The 20,921-nt window shown below is 41.7% G+C and overlaps 1 protein-coding gene and 1 long non-coding RNA gene across 3 annotated transcripts in view; one reads left to right on the top strand and one right to left on the bottom strand.

The window, feature by feature from the left end:
* Positions 1-6,069, bottom strand: part of ADD3 (adducin 3) — a 125,090-nt gene extending 119,021 nt beyond the window's left edge. Inside the window, exon 1 of one of the 2 annotated variants that reach the window (XM_082631746.1) lies at positions 5,930-6,069. The gene's annotated coding sequence lies outside the window, so the exon portion shown is untranslated. Of the gene's footprint in view, positions 1-3,792; positions 4,096-5,929 lie in introns of those variants that run through there. The other variant, XM_082631745.1, reaches the window with a different exon arrangement.
* Positions 6,051-17,035, top strand: LOC309810113. The gene is made up of 4 exons (XR_014294943.1): positions 6,051-6,134; positions 7,021-7,130; positions 14,200-14,309; positions 16,677-17,035. It is a non-coding gene; the product is annotated as an uncharacterized lncRNA (long non-coding RNA).
* The last annotated feature ends 3,886 nt before the right edge of the window (positions 17,036-20,921 follow it).

Genomic DNA, 20,921 nt, shown 5'->3' with positions numbered 1-20,921 from the left:
GACAAGACACAGTCTATGACTGCTCAATTAATTTCAAATAGGGTGTCCATGTTTAAAAGAAAGAATAGTACTCTTGATTAAACATTTAAAATGTTTTCTATTCAAACTCTACAAGTTTAATATTTCCAACGGAATCTGAAACAGCACTGAATTTTAATTATAGCAAAAACATATTAGCATTGTTAGTATGAGAAACAGATTAGTAACCTGTGTCTTCAGTACCATTTGAGCTTTCTTAATTCAACGTATGCTTGCTTTTAAACATTTTTTCCTAACATTACCTTTCACTAAATTGCCAACAAAGGACATATTAGCTCTATACAATAGTTATTTTAAACATTACGTAAAACACCTACTAATTTAGGTTATAATTAATTTGCTTGACATATCCACTACACGGGTGAAGCAGCAACACACAGTTCCTTGAGGAATGTGAGTGACAAAGTAAAAGCCACAAGTGACATCTTTCCAAGTAAGGCTAATTTTGAGAGGCAACTCAGGTGGAATTTCGAACAAACTTAAGTTAAAATTCACCTCAGGTTAATATGGTGGAGTTGGTAATCAGAAGATGAGGCCTACCGATTTAGTGCAGAACCAGAATCCCTCCAAGGGCCCTGCTGGACCATCTGGAGCCCTACACATCTGGCAAGCTTGAAAAACAAAAAAGACTTTAATCTTTAGTAATTAAAAAGATAACATACTACAGCCCAAATTCTAGCATCCTAGCTAAACATATGTTGTGTGAAAAGAGAAGCCTCTTCCAAAGTCAAAAGGTGATTCTACTTAACGCAGATTACCACCATTCACATTTAAACACAACTTGGTGGTACTAACACAGGAGGGTGTTACTAAACAAGGCATATGCACACCTGTAGTCTTGGAGATATTGTGAAGGTACTTCACTGATTTGCTAGAATTACCACAAGTATAATGGCAGCAGGGGCTACTAGTTATGCGGGCTCACTCTCAAGCCAGGCTCTGGGTTCAGAACCAGCCCGTCTGTGCCTAGTAGCTGCACAAAATACTTAACCTCTCTATATCTGTTTAGGCACTGGGTTGTCATGAAGATTAAGTAAATTAAATCATACAAAACTGTGCCTGGCACAGAGGTAGAGCAAATAAATATTGGCTGTTACAAATATCTGCTGAGTCTTCACTTGCTGGGTTGCATGATATAGCCACCTTCAAAAAAAAATGTCATCTTATACTGACGATGATAAACACATTAAACACTGAGTACCAGACTATATTCTAAGCACTTCCCATATAACAACTCAGTTAAGATTCCGATATTATCATTCCCCAACATTTTACAAACCCAATTTGTTCAGAGTTGGGTTTTTATGCTTTTATGTGACTTCTTCCTTCAATAGAAATGCTTCTTATACCCTGACGACATACATAAGTGCTGCCCTGTACTGCTAACCAACTACTTTGAGATAGGAGAGATTAAACAGCTAACAACCTGTATAGGCTTGAGTGTGACAAAAACACTCAGACACAACAGACCTACTTCAGGAGGCCTCACAACCCCAGAGGTTGGGCCCCACCCTGTATTTAGGTTTTAGGATTGTGTGTAGGAGGTCAGCTGATGCTGTGTCCTCTTAGTCTCAAAAGACGTTCTGGTTTTACAAAGACCAAATCCACACTTCAAACATCATTGAGCAGAACACACATTCATCCCAGTGTAACATTACTGAAAAAGGGGGTTAGAAATAGCAAAGTGTACAGTATAATTTTCTCATTCATTTTCGGAATGTAAAACTTATATTCTGAAAATACAATCCTTCTATTATGCAAAATAGTTCCTAGATGTCACATGATCACGTATGTCATATGTCAAATGTTTACCAACAAACATTTCCTTCTATCATACCTGTAAAAAGCTGCAACATATTGAATGCCTCATACCCAACTACCTCAAGAACTCTTAAATTATGTTTAACATTCGTGTATCATGTTTAACAGATACACCAATTTTTTTCCTTAAAAGCAACTATTACCAACATGCCAACATTTGCGGTCAATTTAAAGAGTTTTAAGAGCACAGACTGAACTCTTTGGAAAAATGAACACTTAAATATAGCAAAAGTGGCCATTTTTTTTTCTGGTCTTCCCTCTGCAAAGTTAATCTGCTCAATTTAAGCAGAGGAAAATGAGTGAGTTACAGTGTAATTACAATGCAATGGAGACTCAGATATAAAAACTTTATACATAGTTAAAAAGTAACTTAACCCTATAAATGAACAGGTCCCATATCGTAATTACACATTTTTAAAAACAGTCAAGCATCTTACTTAAAAACGACAAATTACGCTGTATTCTTAGTTTACTCTCTTTAATAGTCTCATTAGAAGTCTCCTAAAGTCAAAATTAGCATGTACCCAGTATGATGCAGTTGCGCTCCATTCCAAGAAAAGCAACATTTCATACTGCTAAATCTAACATGTCGTACAATTTAACATAAACGTGCCTCCCTCCCCCAAACCTCATCAACTCCTTCACGAAACTTGCATATAATCCTCACTCAAAGCCTCTTGGTTGGGCTACCCTGGTGGCACAGTGGTTAAGAATCCGCCTGCTAATGCAGGGGACATGGGTTTGACCTTCCTGGTCCGGGAAGATCCCACATGCCGCGGAGCAGCTAAGCCCGTGCACCACAACTACTGAGCCTGCGCTCTAGAACCTGCGAGTCACAACTACTGAGCCCGTGAGCCACAACTACTGAAGCTCGCGCACCTAGAGCCCATGCTCTGCAACAAGAGAAGCCACTGCAATGAGAAGCCCGCGCACTGCAACCAAGAGTAGACCCCGCTCACTGCAACTACAGAAAGCCTGCATGCAGCAATGAAGACCCAATGCAGCCAAAAATAAAATGAATAAAATAAATAAATTTTTTTAAAAAAGCCTCTTGGTTGAGTTAAATTCCATCTCTCTCCATACCCCTCTAGCAGGTCAACTGCAACAGCACATGTGCCAAAGAAATGAGTGGTTTTACTCACGCTCCCATTTTAAACGGGCACCTACTTGCAATTAAATCTCTGCAACAAAAAAGTTTACCTGAGGCCATTCTTGCCATTCTAATAGAGGCCTAGCTTATTCTACCTGTCTCTGTGGTCTTGCCTTAGCTATAATAGCATACCCCCAAAGAGGCTGGACACCAGCAAAGCGGACCTGCTGCCAACTCTGCCTGTCACCCCGGGCAGGAAGCGCAACCTAACATGTATACGTTTGTAGGGGTGGGGTGGGTGTGGGTGGGGGGGGGGATGGGAACGCAAATTACAGGAGAAAGGTTTGGTTGAATACTTTCAACTTGTAACAGAAGTTGTTTAAATGAGGAGAACAAAAATAACCAACACTCCCTCCCTTACCTCCACCCTTTCCAACCGCGGGAACCTACCACCTTCCTGGAGAGCACCTTCAGTGCTTAAAGCACTCCGGGTCACTGACGCTTCAGCCAGCTCTTGATTTTTAGAACTCCCAGTCCTCCGGGAGAAACCAGAGGACGCCCGAAAGACTCGGGCCCACCCCGCGGCGTCCCGAGATCCTCCCCTGCAGGTCCACCCTCTTCGAACCAGCCCGAGGCTCCCATTCCAGTCCCGGAGGAAGAGGGGTCCACCTGAGGCCGCAGGGGCAGCTAATAGGCAGTCCCCTCCACCCCGCGAGCCTTCGCGTTCCCCACCCCCGCGCGACCCCCTGGAAGGGTCCCCGCAGCCCAGCCCGCGCGGGCGCCCGCCGTCCCCGCCGGGAGGAGCGGCGGGAAGGCCGCGCCTTCACTCCCCTCAGGATTACCTCGCAGCGCGAAGCCGGCTTTGTGCTTCCCTCCCTCCTTCTCCGCGGCCGCCCGGGCTGCAGCGGCCGCGCGATCCTCCACCGCCGCCTCTTAAGCGCCTCACGGCTCCAGAGGGGAGGGCAGAAGGGGAGGGGGCGTGAGAAGGGAGGGACCTGGGCGCCGAGCCCTGTGTAGCAGGAAGCGGCGACACCTGGGTCGCTATGCCTCTAGCTCTCGCTCTCTGTTTTTAAAAAATATAATTTAAACCCCCTTCTTCCCCCTCCCGCCCAGCGGCCCCGCGACCGTTACCGGCAGGCGGCTGGCGCTCTGGCGGGACTGGCCGCGAGCCCACCGAGTGTCCCCTGGCCCCGCCCCTAAGGCCCCGCCCTTAGGCCCCCAGGCTCCCCTGGCTCCACCCCCACAAGCCCGCCCCTCGCAGCCCCCGAATGCTCATGGCCCCGCCCTTCAGAATCACAGGATGTTCCTGGCCCCGCCTCCTCAAGGCCCCGCCCCGCGCGGCCCCTCGCGCCCCTCCAAAGCTTTGGTCCCGCCCCCTGCGGCCCCCTGCCTACCTCCCTCACCCTGTCTCTGGAGCCGCGGACCCGGGCCCCTACTGGCCTGGCCTCTGGGAGGGCCTGGTGTGGGGCAGCTGCCTAGCATCTCTTCAACGTCCTCCCCGCTAGGCAGCTTCGATTAGCGGCGTCCCCTGAGGGTCGGAGGAGTAAACGACCCCGACGGAAACCAGACTACAAGCGGGAGGAGGGGAGACTCCGCGATGCCGCCCTCCCTAACCTGAGCGAGCCACCCCCCACCCCCACCCCAGCTCCCGAGGCTGAGACACAGCTTTCAGAGTCAGCTTCAGCCGCCCACACCGGCTGCTGGGTCTTCAGCGGGAGGCCACTGCTGAGGTTCCACCTCCGCACGCCCCCCCCGTAGGAGGAGCCTGGGTATTCTCAGCACAGTTGGCTTTGGGGGCGCCTCTTTCCCCTGCTCACCTCCACTGAGAGGCCGGGCAAGGGCTCTCTCCGTGAGCTCCACTTGCATCCGTCGAGGGTTTTCACCCCGACGTTGGCCCCTGGCCTTGAGACCTTATGAGAGCTGATCTCTTGGAGGTGAAAAGTCAAGGCACCGACAGCCTTCAAAATGAATTCGGGGCCGGGTGAACTTTGCACTCAGTGGCAGGGATGTGGATCCATCCACAGGTGACGCTGGGCCGCCCACCCCGGCCGCCCAGACACGACCTACTCTAGAAATAGACCTCCCAGCAACGCACACCTTTCTCTACCACCCACGACTTGCATCCCTCCCGCATACGCGTCCTCCACAGTCACGAATCCACTACCAAGCACACCCTCCGAGCGAGCGGCATTCCGGTTATTCATGGTCCCTTGGGTCAACCCCACCCTAACACACAACAACAAACTTCATTCCCCACGCTTATCTCCCTGCGTTTCCAAGGTACTGGCGACAGTCCCCTTCATTTCCTTCCTCTTCTGCAGACTCTCTTCTTCCCCCTCAAATACTTCATGCCATCCCCCTCAACTTCATTCCCTCCCTCTTCCCTAAAAATGTGCTAATTAAAATGTAGTTTCCTCTTCCCACATACGAAGTGTGGGAAATGAATCTTGGCTTGACACAAACTGTGATTCATTTATCCTCGTTTTCTCTCCCCACTGGACTGAAGCTACAGAAATTTTAGTCTACCACCATCTCCCATATGCTCAAAATCTAACCATGCCTTATGGTTTTTAAATACCCCTAAAGGATCGTGGGTAAGGCTTCCTGGCTTTGGGAAGAAAATATTTAGAAAACGCTCGGCCTGTCATTTTATGTGGCGTTTTAAAATATCTGCAGTATTTGAGAGAGATACTGGGAGTGGCTAGATGTTTTCTTGCATTTAAAAAGCAAAAAATGAAAAAAGCTTGGCACGCATCAAGGTTAGCCTTTTTATGAATAGCCCCCCAAAAATGTGTTAGGGGTACATATCAGACAATAGTCTCCACTGTACAGGACATTTGCCAGGCACAAATCTAGACCCCGCTCAAAGGAAGACAAATTAACATAGTCCATTTTAAGCATGTCTGATGAGCAATCCTTTCCATGATCACTCCCTTTCCCACAGTTTTTCTGGACAAAATGGATAAAAGATTTGCTTACCCACTGAGGATCCAAGGCTTTCCTGTGTCCAGGGTAGTAGACGTGTGTATCTTCTAGGTGTGGATTCTGCAGTGCTGCACGGGAACCCACTGCAGCCTCAGACCGGCGGTGGCGGCGGCAACAGCAGCAGCGGCGGCGGCAGCAGCAGCGGCGGCGGCAGCAGCAGCAGTGGCGGCAGCAGCTTCTCCCAACGCTGAGTAGTAAAGTGAGTGACTTTGGTGGAGACTCCACAATTACCATTAGGCACTTGCTTATGAGAGAGGAGGTGGAATCTTTCTTAAAGGAATGGGTTTTGTTTTTCCTCTCCACTATTGCTTCATAAAAGGCAGAAAGGGTGGAAGCAGGGAGTTTTTTTGGACTGAGTAAGGCAGTACAGCTGTAGGAGGTCAAGGTTAAAATTAACTGGGTGATCGAGGGACCAATTTAGTGTGAGTCAATGAAATGCTAGAAGCATTAGTTTTAAAGAGCCCTGCTAACTTCAAACACTGGGGTCCATGGCAAAAATAAAGCCATGTGCCTTGAAACTGAATAGTATTTTGTGTTAATATTTAATTTCCAATCATTGCACTACAATGATAACTATATAAAGGGAGGTTATTTAGTATTTAATACAAGAATGTGAAAAGAATAATACATAAAATAAAACTGATTTACATGATTGGGAACAACAGAGTCCAGTCTTACTAATACTTATAAGCATATCTGGAATTTCAATGAATGTCAGTATTGGAAAATATATTATTGTAAATCAACTATACTTCAATTTTTTTTAAAAAAGAAAATGTATTATTGACAGATACCACTTTGTACTTATAAAAATCACAATATTATTTATAGAAAAAAACAAAAAATTTAAAATCATTTAAGAATATAATAGCAGGGTACTATTTCAGTGGCAATTCAAAGTTCAGCAAAATTAAGGAGCTCATAAGTAGATAACTTTAAATGCATGCAAATTTACTGTTTACACTATTAGAATGTGATGTGTCCACATATGAGGAAATTGAGAGTCTGCATTATAACTTTAAATTTTATTTTAGACAATATTCCTCAATTTAAGCACTCAACATCTGTGATTTTTTTCTTCATAGGTAAATGAGGAGGTGTGGTCCCAAAATATGAATAGAGAAAAATATGGAAAATATTCTGCAATTGATTTTTTTGCACAGCCTTTGTTAACTACCTGTGTGATCTTGAGCAAGTAAGTAAACTCTTTTGTTCCATAGTTCCCTATTTTGTGATTTGAGGATGTTGGATTGAAATTTTCCTTTAGCATTCCAATAGACTATGATTTTATGAGATTTAAACTTTTTTGTGTGTGATTTAATGCATGTATCTTTCGGTCTACACTACTTTTCCTGAAAACTTGGATTAAAAATAAATTTTTATTTTAAATGTGCAGCCAGAGTTTGTTATTTACCACCATTCCAAAATTATTTTGCAAATCATCGTTTTTGTAAAGTGAAAAAACAGTTCCATCTGACTTATGATTTTGTACCCAACTATGACAAGTTTTCCTGAAGCAGGACCCTACAGTATTGCTAAGGATACTGACTTGGCTGGAGCACAAAATGTATGTTTAATAGCGATGAGAACATAGTTAAAAAAACTGGTGCATCATTGGGTGGTAGAGTTGGAACAGAATTTAGAGCTCACCGACTCCAGCCCTGTAATTTCACAAGTGGAAAAAATGGAAACCCAGAGAAGCAAAATGGGGACACAGGGAAGTTAACTCAGTCTCCACTCTTCCCATACACACAAGTCAAATAAACAGCACGTATAACCATATACACTGTTTCACACACCCACACTGGGCGCTGAGCAAGACCTGTCACAGCAACAAAAAAGTAGTTTCACTCAGTGACACTGTTTGTGTACATGTAGTATAAACTAAAGAGATATATCAAACAAGTGCTTATAATGTGTGTAAATATTAACACAAGTTTTGCCTTCAGGCTTGGAGATGTTTATGCTAGAAAGTAAAGAAATTTGTCCAGGGGAATTTTTTTTAAGTGACCTCTAAGGAAACTCACAACAATTATTTGCAAACTCTTACTTACCTTCCACACAAATGACAGGGCCTTGCACTTGTTTCCTTGCACCCGTTGGTGCCTCTGTTCCCTTTAGTCTACATCCTCAAGCATACCTGCCAAAAGGAAAAATTCATTTTGGAGCCAGGCAGGGGAAAGTACTGTAGAGATTTAATTCTGGCCTTCAGAGATGCTTTTTGGAAGTTGCTTTTGGGGCTAGATTCTAACATTTTTCCTTAAATCCTGATTTGGTATTTCTGATAAGGAACCTGGCACTAACCTAAGCCCATTCTCCCTAGTTTCAAAGGGGCATTACCTTAGATTAGATGACATAGCAAAATTAGTGTTTTGTATACCTGGCAAGACAATTTGTCACCAACGTTTTTTCTTTAAAAAAGCCTCCTAGGGACTTCCCTGGTGGTGCAGTAGTTAAGAATCCGCCTGCCAATGAAGGGAACATGGGTTCGAGCCCTGGTCTGGGAAGATCCCACATGCCACGGAGCAACTAAGCCCGTGAGCCACAACTACTGAGCCTGCGCTCTAGAGCCAGAGAGCCACAACTACTGAGCCCATGTGCCACAACTACTGAAGCCCGTGTGCCTAGAGCCCGTGCTCCTCAACAAGAGAAGCCGCCGCAATGGGAAACCCACACACCGCAGCGAAGAGTAGCCCCTGCTCTCCACAACTAGAGAAAGCCCACGAGCAGCAGCAAAGAGCCAATGCAGCCAAAAAATAAATAAAATTATTAAATAAATAAATAAATATAAAGGCCTCCTATAGGGAGAGAATTGAAGGAAATTAGTTGCCCAGTTTCTTCATCTGTTTTTATCTTGCTCTTCTGCAAGGAAGGCATTTCCTTTCATCTACCAGGTGGTAATGGACAATGAATAAAATGGCTGTTATTTGTATAATTCAAAGCAACCCCTCAAAATTAAATGCATTTCTTTGTATCTTCCCCAAAGTACTGAGCACAGTCTCTTATATAAAGGCACTTAATAGATACTTTAAAAAATGAATACGCAAATTAATGAAATGAATAGCTCCCAAAATATCCAGAAACTGATTACAAAGTGTTTTTGTTTGTTTGTAATTTGGATTGTCTAAAACAACTGACTCCATCCTCTACTTCCTTTTTCTAACACAGTCATGACCTAAGAGAAACAAATTCTTTTCTGGAGAGCTCTTTAGGCATGCCTGATTTGTATTCTCCAATTAAATTGTAGCCACATATCTCCACGTGAACTCTGGGTAGATCAAGCAGTAGTGGGACAGTCTCTCTGCCAAGAAAGCACTGGATTAAATTTCAAAATTCCGGTGCTCTAGTTCTAGTTGGGAAACCAACTGGTTATGTGACCTCGAACAAGTTTCTCGACATGCTTGTGCCTCAGTTTAGCCATCTTTTAAGTGGCTGTGGTGTCTTATAATACCTGCTGTCCCTACTTCATAGGGTGGTTATGAAGTTCAAATGATAATAAAGGAAAAAATGCTTTGAACTTTTCAAAGTACTTTGTAAATAGAAGATATTATTATAGGCAGATGTATTTAAAATCAACTATCTAGTTCAAGGGACTTTACCCTAAACAACCTGTTTTACTACTTACTGGTTCGGAAAGCAAACAGGTTAATCTCTCTCCCTGTGTGTGTGCGTGCATGCATACACACACACACACACACGCCCGCACACACACACGCATGCACCCTGCTGCTCCCAATTTAACAACTTCTCAGCTTTGAGGCTTTCCCCTTGGGTCAGGAATAACATCTGCAATATGAAGAGCTAAGAATTTATATAGAGATCCCTCTTCCATCCTTTTCCCCCAAATGTACCTTTTTAAAGCTCTCGGACCGAAAAGTAAACTCAGTGAAGCACAACAGCCTTTTAATACTTCCTAATGTCATGTATTCAATCAGTGGGGTTAGATGAACCATTCATTTTGAAACTTGGCCATGCTACATACGTTTTGATCACCCTTTTGTGTCGAGTGAGTCTGGAAAGTAGTTGGGGAACAGAACAGGAAGGACTAACATGGAACTCACGCTAATGAGTTCTCCACTCCCCAAGGAGATATAATCGGGGTGACACTCAAGGATTCATCAACATACTTTGTTAGCACTATGTGACCTATATAGTTTATTTTAAAGGAATTACCTCAGTTAAATGCCTGACAGGTTCTTATACAACTGTTTAAGTAATCAGGCCTGATAAATTTCTGTAACATTTATAAACTATCACCCTCGGAGTCCTCCTTTTGTGTCCTAAAAGTATTTCTTGTCATTTATTCATTTTCCATTTGGTGAGTCTTTTAAAATCATCATGGCTAAATAAATAACTGCTAATACACAAACAACTAATAAACAATTGCTATAAATAAGATACTCCAAATGAGAGGCCCACACATAGGTAAGATAAAAACTCACAAAAAATCAACTTACCAGTTTCTGTGGAGAGAAATGTAAAATGAATACAAAGTATGCAATTGCTATGTTAAACCTAAAATACATCATTTACCTATATCTTATCATCTCATGCCTTAAAATTTCAGCTGCTAATCTTAATATATATTACATGATCTATAACGGGGTGTTTTAATCCTTATGACACTATTTCTAGAATGTGATCAGGAGCTACCTGCAACAAAATCACTTGGAGTGTTTCCTGAAATTCTGGTTCCTGGACCCTATCCTTGAATTAGAATCTTTTAGGATGTGGCTGTAGATTGAGGGTTTTTCCCAAGCATTCCAGGTGATCCTCATGTGCACCAAATTTGAGTACTGCTAGCCTACAAAAACGATGTACTGTGTGTAGAGTCTCAGAGACAGGTTGAGAGAAACATAGGTGGCTCCTTTTTTATTATGTGAGAAGGATTCAGAGAAGGACTAACACTGGCTCCACCCTTTCTAGTGTAAACTTGGGCAAAAATTTTAATCTGTCTAGGTCCTAGTATCCTTATCCATAAAATAATTCCTGTTCAACCGTGTTGTTGTGAGGATTATGTCACACAACATGTCAATCATAACATATGGAGAGCTTCTACTCTAGAGCCTGGCCCGTAATGGAGCTTAAGTATATGTTCATTCCTTCTCTCCTTGTTCAAAAATGAGTTTCCAGGTGGTTTCTTCTTGTCCAGTGTTTTAGTATGCTTGGTAGAGGAATACAAACTAGTAGTTTCATGAGAGCTAATATTCTGAGTACTTATGGTATGCCAGTGCTAAATACTTTATACTCATTATTTCATTTCATACCCAGAATAATCCTTAAACATAGGGACTATTATTATTTTTGGTTAAAGGAGCTGAAGCTTGTAGAGGATAAGTAACATGCCCAGAATCTCAGAGCAAAGAATTAGCAGAGCAGGGATTCAAACCCAGGCATTCTGGCTCCAGAGCCTAACTATTTCTAATGCCGTATGTTCTGAATATTCTCTAAGTGGCTTAGATTCCAACATAGGAGCCAGTCTCTTAGAAGGAAAAAGCAACTGCAAAAATGGAGTTTATAAACCTGCCAGAAATACAGACAAATGAATGCCATCATTTGCCTATCTTAGAAGCCTTTGCCAGTTGCCTGTAACAGAGTATGGCACAGAGTAGGTGTTCAAAAGTATTGAATAGATGTACGGCAGACCTTTCACCGGCATACTATTTAAGCAGATGACATATCTAAGCCCAAATTTTAAATTTTCCAGATTTTCTAGATCAGCTTATGTTCTGACATAATGCAAGTCACTAAATTTCAGAGCTATGGATAATCTTATCATTTGCAACAAATAGTTCTTGAGCACTTGCAATGAACTATGCACAGTTTGGCACTTAGAGGATTATTAAAAAAAACCCCACAGCAACAAAACCTTGAGACATAGCTAGCCTATACCCTAAACACCCAGCTGGAAAATAAGACACAAATGCATGAAGCAACCAGACTGCAAAATCACTACATATGAGCTAATAAATGTGAAGCTCCTAGCAAATAGTAAACAAGCAATAAATTTTATTAAAAATATTATTACCAATATTATATTATTATCAATTATTATCCATAATATTATTTTCTATTTCAATAATCATTGTCATAATTATTATAGTTTTATTAGAAATAATAATTGTTATAGCTACCATTTAATGAGTGATCTTGTGCCAAGAATTGTGCTTGGTGTTTTATATGTATATATATATTTCATCATCTTATCAATCCTGCTAAATTAGTACCATTAACCATATTTTTTAAATGAGGAAACTGAGGCTCAGAGAGGTTAAATAACTTGCCCAAGGCACATATTTGATACATATTCCAGAGTCAAGGTAAATAGTGTACTCAAAGAATCCAAAAGGAGTCAGGGAAGAGAGAGATCAATTCCTGCTGGAGAAAACAGGGAGTATGAAGGGCAGAACTGTGACAGGGAAAAGATGGAGGAGAAGGGCCTTTGATGACAGAGGTGGCAGGAGCAAAGGTATGTGTGTGAGATTCCCGAGACAGGTCCCCCAGCACTCTGCTCAGGCCATGCTCATGGTGAAGCACGACTTGGGTCTCTTCACTGAGCATACCGGAAAGTGTAAAGAATGTTGGCAGGACATCAAGTAAACCTGTCTGCCTGGAGTGAGAAGTTTGTGTGGGGCAAAGTTAGAATACATGTAGTCCCCAAACATGACCCTGAAAACTCAACCTTCCTTTACGGATAGCCTGTTTAAGTAGCCCCATCTCGAGTTACTTTCCATTAATACACTCACTTCTTTTCATTCATTGAGGCAATGGCATTTTTTGAACTCCTATTATGTGCCAGCCACCAGGTGCTAGGGATAGAACCGTGAATAAAGCAGACAAAAATCCGTGTACTTATGAAGTTTTACTGTACTGAGAAAACACAGATGGTAACATGTAAACAAGTTGACAAGTCGGATTATTTCAGATGCTAAGGACTATAAAGAAAAGAAAACATACCATTGACAATGACTAGTTAGGAAGGATGAAGAAGCCCTCTTTGAGGAGATGACATTTGAGCTGAGACCCAAATGACCTGAACTTGTCAGCTGGAGAGAAAAGCAAGTTCAAAGGTCATGAGGCAGAATAATCTTGGTATGTCTGGGAGACTGAGAGAAGGGAATGGTGGTTGAACACTGTGTGCAAGGGACAAAGCACCCCAGAGGTGGCCAGAGTGCCGGAGGCGGGGGGCGGTGCTGGGCTGGATCATGCAGTTCTGGGCGATCAGGGTGAGAGTTTGACTTTTGGGAAGTTTTAAGCTAAGGAGGGATAGGGTCTCATTTACATTTTTGGAATTTTGCTCTGGCTGCTGTGTGGAGAATGGGCTCAAGACGGAAGTGGTTAGGGGCTGGGAGGCCAGTTAGGCAGTTATCAAAGCCATCCATGCAATAGGAAATGGGGTCTCTTTTGCAGGGGTGGCTGTGGAGATGAGGAGAAGTGAATGGACTTGGGGCACGTTTTGTGAGTAGAGCTGACATGACTTGAGAATGGATTCATGTGGTGGGTAAGGAAAGGGAAGGAAAGAGAGAAATCAACCCAGAATGACCTCTAGGCCTTTGGCCTGAGCATCTGGGTGGAGAGGGCACCATTATCTAAGACATGGAAGACTTGAGAAGAAAGAGCATGACAGGTAAAAGTGAACACTTCTGTTTGGTCATGTTTGGCTTAAGATCACCCTCTTTCTTCAGAATGCTTGTTCCACTCTAAAATTATCTTGTTTATTTTTTCTATTTGTTTATCATTAATTTCCTCCCTGTAAGAATCTTTGAAAGAGCAGGAACGTTGGTTATCTTATTCATTGTTGGATCCTTAGAGGCCAGAACACTGACCAGTGCAGAGTATGTGCTCAACAGCTAGTGGGGTTTGTTGAGTCCCGTTCAGTGGTTCTCAAACATATATCAGAACCACCTGGGAAGCTTATTAAATATTCAGTATCAGCCCCTGCCTGAAGCCCTCCCCACCAGAACTCGGCTTTAGTGGGTCTGGGATTGTACTCAGGAAACTGCATATTTAGTTAGGACAGGAGATGGGCAGTGATCTACAATCTAAACCAGTGGTTGAGGTATATTAGTATTCATTCAAATATTTACTTTAGAAACCACATTTCAGCACCATCCCAAAAGACTGAAAAGTGTGGCTTTAAGAATTCAATGGTATTCTCAAGTGCAGTTAAATCATAAGGTGTTCATTTTAAAGCTTTTGAGAGAAAACCATTGAAAGAATCCTGGGGTCCCTCCCATCTCATTTGACTTATGTGCTCTCATTAGAAAGGGTCTCGTACGAGGCTCCTTCATGTGAAGAAAAATGGCTACCTGAGCGTGGAGACAATCCTCCTCTTCTTCCACATCTTCAAAGTGTGTCCCACACCCATCGACAGGTATGTGAAATGCCTTTACTTGGTGATTATAGTAAATGTATGTTTTTGTCAGCACAACATCTGTTCCCTTTTCCGCTAAGAGTGCCTCAGTATTCCTTTGTGGAACCTTTTTTCATCCCATTCTTACAGTGGGACCCTTCCCTTTCCCTAAGCAAGGGGTTGGCCTCAAGCTGGACCAACCAGATGTTCTCTCCCTAGCATTTAAATATTGAATAGAATGACACAAAAACTTAAGGAGATGAGAGTTCATTTTGAATGAGGTCCCTGAGGAGAATGTGGATTAGATGCTGCTGCAAAGCTCTTGCTTGACTTGGCTCCTGTCCTTTACAAGACCTGATTCTTCAGCTTTACCTTCAATTTTATGAGCCGTGAGCCTTATTCTTCCAATAAATTCCTTTTGCCTAAGTTAATTAGACTGGTCTCAGTTGCTTGCAATATAATCTGTGACACAGCAATTAAAAACCTTGCAATCTGTCATTCAAGGTAAAACTTTCAAAACAAACCCTTCCTGAAAGCAGTAATACATTGACCTAAATTTTCATTAAAGTGTAAATGTCTTATAGCAGAGACTGAACAGGCAGATGAGAGTGAAAGGGCTCCGTGGCTTGACATTGGTTCCACCACTGAGGTAGGAAAGAAAAGGATGGCTAGGACATGACACATAAATCCCACTTTACAAATTTGCCCTGAATTTACACATGAGATAAATAGCTTGCTGGAAACTCTCAACACTTTTATTTCATAGTTCCTACTCAGCTCTCCCAGCTTCTGAATTTCTATCTTCAGACTAAACTTTCAGAGTAAGCCTTTCCAAAGCAGGGCATAATTACTGGGACACATAAACCTAACACATCAATTTATGAACATGAGAACTCATAATATTAAATTTAGTTCTCATTTCCTTCTGTGGCCCCTAGGGGGAAAAAAGAACGTCCTGTCCTTTTAATCATCTCTGTTAAATCCTAGTCATTCGTTGACCTCTCCCCTCCCCCCATTTCAAAAAAGACCTATAGGGCTTCCCTGGTGGCACAGTGGTTGAGAGTCCACCTGCCGATGCAGGGGACACGGGTTCGTGTCCCGGTCTGGGAAGATCCCACATGCCGCGGAGCGGCTGGGCCCGTGAGCCATGGCCGCTGAGCCTGCGTGTCCGGAGTCTGTGCTCCGCAACGGGAGAGGCCACAACAGTGAAAGGCACACACACCGCAAAAAAAAACAAAAAACAAAAAAACAAAAACAAAACAAAAAAAGACCTATAACTCTTTAAGACTCTTAAGAAATTAATAATTTTTGTGTTGTAAGCAATATTTTTTTGAACAAGTTTCTCACACCCTCATTCTTAGTGATTGCTGGGATTAAGCCACAACAGACAGGATGCTGAACAAAGTCAAGAGCGTGCTGAGTGTGAACCACATCCACGGAGGATAAGGAGCACGTTATAGTTTAACAGGAGTAATAAAAATGAAATCTAATCACTTGCAGATTATATGCAGTGTAAGTGGAGATCAAATGTAAAAAACAGTCTCATTAATTTAAACATTTAAATTTTTAACAGTGGTTGCTATTTGTGAAAACTAGCCATACAATATTTGGCTATAAATCTGTACAGAGTCTGCATGGTCATTTTCCTCTCAGAGGAGAGGGGTGGATCACCACTCTCATTATTAAAGCATAAAATAGCATTACAAGCATTTGCTGAACACCTACTATATTCCAGGTACTATTCAAAGTGCTTTATAATATAGGTATCTCATGTAATCTTTACAACAGCCCCATGAGGTATTATCCTATTATTCCTGTTACAAACAAGGGAACTGAGACACTGAGAAATTAAGTAATTTGCCCAAGATCAAAGAGCTGGTAAATGGCAGAGCCTGGGTTTTAAATCCAGGCAGTAAAATGACTACAAAATCTGGGTTCTCAGCCCCTTCTCTTACCACCTCCCAACACTGCTTAGCCAATTAGTGAAATAACACCTGGTCTTTCCTTCCACCTGTACTTGAGGCCCTTCTAATCCTCACTTTGAATGTTTAAAACTACATTTTGAAAACTATGTGAACCAGGTAACCAAAATAATTAGGCTTTCCAGATGCCAAATTACTTGGATATTAATTGTTAACTAAATGGTGAGCCTTTCCAGCAGCCTTGACAGAAATTTACTTACCCAGATTTTACAGTAAGTAAAATAGTAAGAATTTAGAGATCTAAACCAAGTCAAGTCTCCAAATGCATGAGCAAGGCCTTTGATTTTCAGATTCTGTTGAAGGGTTTATAAGTTGTTACAGTGGATTTGGGATGGAGGAATGGGTGGTGATTTCTCACAGAAAAGTGGGTTCTTTTTCTGATAGGTGGTTTTTACTTCTTTGCCAGAGAGATAATTGAGAGACCAGCCTGGGACTTGCATCTGTACTCACCTGGGTACAGAGTGAGGGTGACACATACATTCAACAACTTATTCTCGAACATTCAGAGGCTCTGCAGATACAGCGTAGATTTTCTGAGCCGGTCTCCCTGCAGTCTGGCCATCACACAGCATGCTTCAGCCCAGAAGGCGGGTAGTTTCTTGAAGACTCTTCTTAGTCTTTTTTCTTTTTCTTTTCCTTGCAATGAGTTGTAGAATTGATCCAATCCTGACTGCTGTCTAAAAGACTGCCAGAGTTTTTACAGGATGTACCTCTAGTACCTCAAGTTGGGCTTGGCTTTTGTTTTTTCTGGGAGTATGCCAGCTCCTCTTCTCTCATGCCATTACTTTCTTTACATACAACATTAATACTCTTATTATGGATTAGGAATCAAAGGCATTAAAAAAAAAGAGGGAGAATGTAGGGTGACACCAAATGGTCCTGCCCTTGGTGCCTTTGCTCTTAGAAGAGCCAGGAGGAGGGGAAAAAAGGAAGAGATGGGAGGACAAAACAAAGACATGAGTCCCTGCCTCTAATCATGTATTTGTTGTGGGGTATCAAGGTGGAACCTAGGTTAGCTAAAGGCACAAACAAAGGAGTGCAGACATATCTCGGAGATATCGCGACTTCTGTTCCAGACCACCAAGATAAAGCTAATATCACAATAAAGAAAGTCACGTGAATTTTTTGGTTTCCCAGTGCATATAAAAGTGTGTTTACATTATACCCCAGTCTATTAAGTGTGCAATAGCATTATGTCTAAAAAAAGGTACATACCTTAATTTAAAAATACTTTATTGCTAAAAAAATGCCAACTATCATCTGAGCCTTCAGTCAGTAGTAATGTTTTTGCAATAGTAACATCAGAGATCCTTGATCACACATCACTATCACATATATAATGATAATGAAAAAGCTTGAAATATTGTGAGAATTACCAAAATGTGACACAGAGACATAAATGAACAAATATTGTTGGAAAGATGTCATCAATAGGCTTGCTCGATGCAGGGTTGCCACAAACCTTCTATTTGTAAAAAAAAAATGCAGTATCAGCAAAGTGCAATACAACAAAATATGTCTGTAAAAGGGATTCAAAATTATGTAGCTAAGTGCTAGAAAGGCTACAGTCATGGAAGTATGTGTGTTCAATGGAAAGGTCAGTGGAAGAGTCACCATGATGCTTGGGTTCCACACTAGTTAGTTGTGAACTTGAGCATGTTACTTAAGGATTCTCAGCTTCTGTTTTCTGATCTGTGAAATGGGTGTGGGAATCAAATTATACATTTGTAGACTTGGAAATGGACTCAGAGGTCATTTGATCCAGTCTCTGATCCACTGCAAGAATTCTGTCTACAGTATTTTTGACAGAAAACCAATCACCCAACCTCCCATGAAAGGGCACTCATAATCCCTTTATTCTCCTTAAACTGAGCTAAGTTCTGTGTACCTCAGGAGGTACGTCAGGACCTCCATTCATTGGCCATGGTTCTTTCCTATGAAGTTCTGAGTTGGCAACTTGGATGGCAACACAGATAATACAACACAGTGGAAAGAGAATCGGATGAGCCTGAGTCTGGATCCCAACTCAAGCACTTACCTAGCTGTGAAATCTTGACCATTGCATCAGTTCTATGAGGCTCAGTTTCCTTATCTGTCTAATGGAGAAATTGCAACCCACCCTGCAAATTTGTTGGGACAATTAGAAATAATTTATGTAAAATGCCTTCACATAGAGAGTGCCTAATAAAAAGACCATTAAGAGGATTCTTCTTCTTAGAATATAATAAAATCAATATCTATTGAGGCCTGAGGAGTTTATGGCATGTCCTTGTTACAATGGTTTGTTCTGAAATTTGTTAGCTTTTCCTCTTGTTCCAGTCCTAACTAAATAACTACTTCCTATATGTTTCAATGCATTTCCCTTCCCAATAAATCTTCTCTTCTTTGTACAATTAGAAAAGGAGAAAGGAGCTTGAATGCAGACTTAATGAAATTGTAGGTGAGTGTATGCTAACCATTTAGGAAAAAAATCCACAGTAGAGGTGGAGTTTAATCTTCACTCTGAAACATGAGCGGCTTCTGAGTTTTGCTGTAAAGAAATCATTTGCTTCTGAAACAAAGCATAGTTGCTAAAATGTGCACCGGGAGGAGAGATTGTGGCAATATAGAGAGCATGTTCACTTTACTGGGGTGAAAGGAATTCTGTGAGTTAACCCAGAGCTGTGGATCCCACAGTCAGTCAAAATCTCATAGAGAGTCTCCTTAGGAGCAGAAGCGTCAAAGTGTGTCCTCTTAAATTTGGTCATAACTGTCAAAAATTAAAACATATGACTCTTCGATTAAGTAAATCCACTTAAAAGACACTACCCTACAGAAATCCTTGTATGAGCATTTGAATGAGATAATTACAAGGATATTCACTGCCATGTGGTTTCCAATAGCAAACAAAAGAAACAACAATCTAAATCTTTAAATAGGAGAACAGTAAAATCAATTTTAATGGATCCATATAACAATACTATGCAGCACTGATGAAGTATGATTTTGACCTTGATATACTAACCTGGCATGATGCCCATGATATATTGTTAAAGGAAAAAAGTAGGTTGTAGAATAACATGCTGAGAGTAATGTCATATTTGTATATATACATACATACATATGTGAATGTACATATATTTCCATGTGCAAATAGGTATAAATATATGTTATATGTTTTAGGAAAAGGTTTAGAATGTGTACATGAAACGGTTAATGTTAACAGTAGGTATTTACTTCTGAGAAGTGGGATTAGGAGGGTGAGGGACACTTTGATTTTTTATTTTAAATGGTATATATTTGAATGTTTTTACATGTGTAAATATTATTTGTATCATTTTGAAAAACAATGACATGAGAATAGCTAAATGCAGAAACATATATTTAAGCTCTTAGTTACGTTTTCCTAAGTTTCAGGAGTCCTCACTCGGAGAATACCTTTTCAAGGGAAATGGATAAAGTTAATCTGTTTCTTTTGGATGAAAAGAGTCTCCGAAGTGAAAAATCATATTGTTTAACTCCCTAGAAATATACCCTCCTATCCAAATCCTCAAGTCAAGGGAGGAATCTGGAACCCCTGACATCCCAGGGTTTCTTCATACTTTTCCACTGCTTCCTTTGGACCTCAGAGAAGGCCAAAATTTTAACTAGAGTGCAAGTGTTTTCCTTGAAAGGAAGTGAGATTTGGTCATCAGATAACTTTCCACAACCTGATGTGTGCACTTGGGCTTAAGTGCTGGTTACTATGAATAAAGCTCTGTGGCCCAGGAGCTCGCCTTCTCAAGTTCAGCACTGGAAACATCCGTCACCTACCATTTGCTAGATGGGAGTTCAGTTGATTAAAGAACGATGTTAATGAGCACTTAGGTTTGAGTTTTTTCCCAAAGGACCAAATTGCTTCACACACAAAAAATACTCTTCACTAAACCAGACTTCATCACTAACTCCAGCTGGTTGCATCTTGAAACTATTCCACTAGTTGTAAAGGTTAGGGAACTAGAGGGTGTGTGTGATTGGTTAGTCATCAATTTGTTCATTCAGTTATTCATATATCTCTTCGTTCAATTGTCAGCAGTAAAATATTGTAGTTAGCAGTCAGTTGGCGGCTTTGGAGTCAGAAATACTTGGGTTTGAATTCCTGGCCTGACACTGGTTATAGAATTTTGTCAAATTACATAACTATCCAAGCCTCCATTCCTCATCTGTAAAATAGGGGTAGTTATCAAAAGATTGTTGTGAGGATTTTTAGAAGAGCATCTAAAGAGCCTAGCACAGTACCTGGCACATATTATACACACAACCAAACTTCACTACTGTCATTTAAAAAAATATTTATTAAGCACCTATGGTGTGCCAAGTTTTGTGTCAGATTCTGTATGTTTAATATGATTAGGATATGATCCTTGCTTTTTTTTTTAAAATTTATTTATTATTTTTGGCAGTGTTGGGTCTTCGTTTCTGTGCGAGGGCTCTCTCTAGTTGCGGCAAGCGGGGGCCACTCTTCATCGCAGTGCGCGCGTGGGCCTCTCACTATCGCGGCCTCTCTTGTTGCGGAGCACAGGCTCCAGAAGCGCAGGCTCAGTAGTTGTGGCTCACGGGCCCAGTTGCTCCGCGGCATGTGGGATCTTCCCAGATCAGGACTCGATCCCGTGTTCCCTGCATCGGCAGGCAG

Source organism: Mesoplodon mirus (genome assembly GCF_964341445.2).
Source record: "Mesoplodon mirus genome assembly, chromosome: 2".
NCBI classification, from domain to species: domain Eukaryota; kingdom Metazoa; phylum Chordata; class Mammalia; order Artiodactyla; family Ziphiidae; genus Mesoplodon; species Mesoplodon mirus.
Note: the sequence above shows the minus strand (reverse complement) of the source record. Positions and strands in the feature narration are given on the sequence as shown.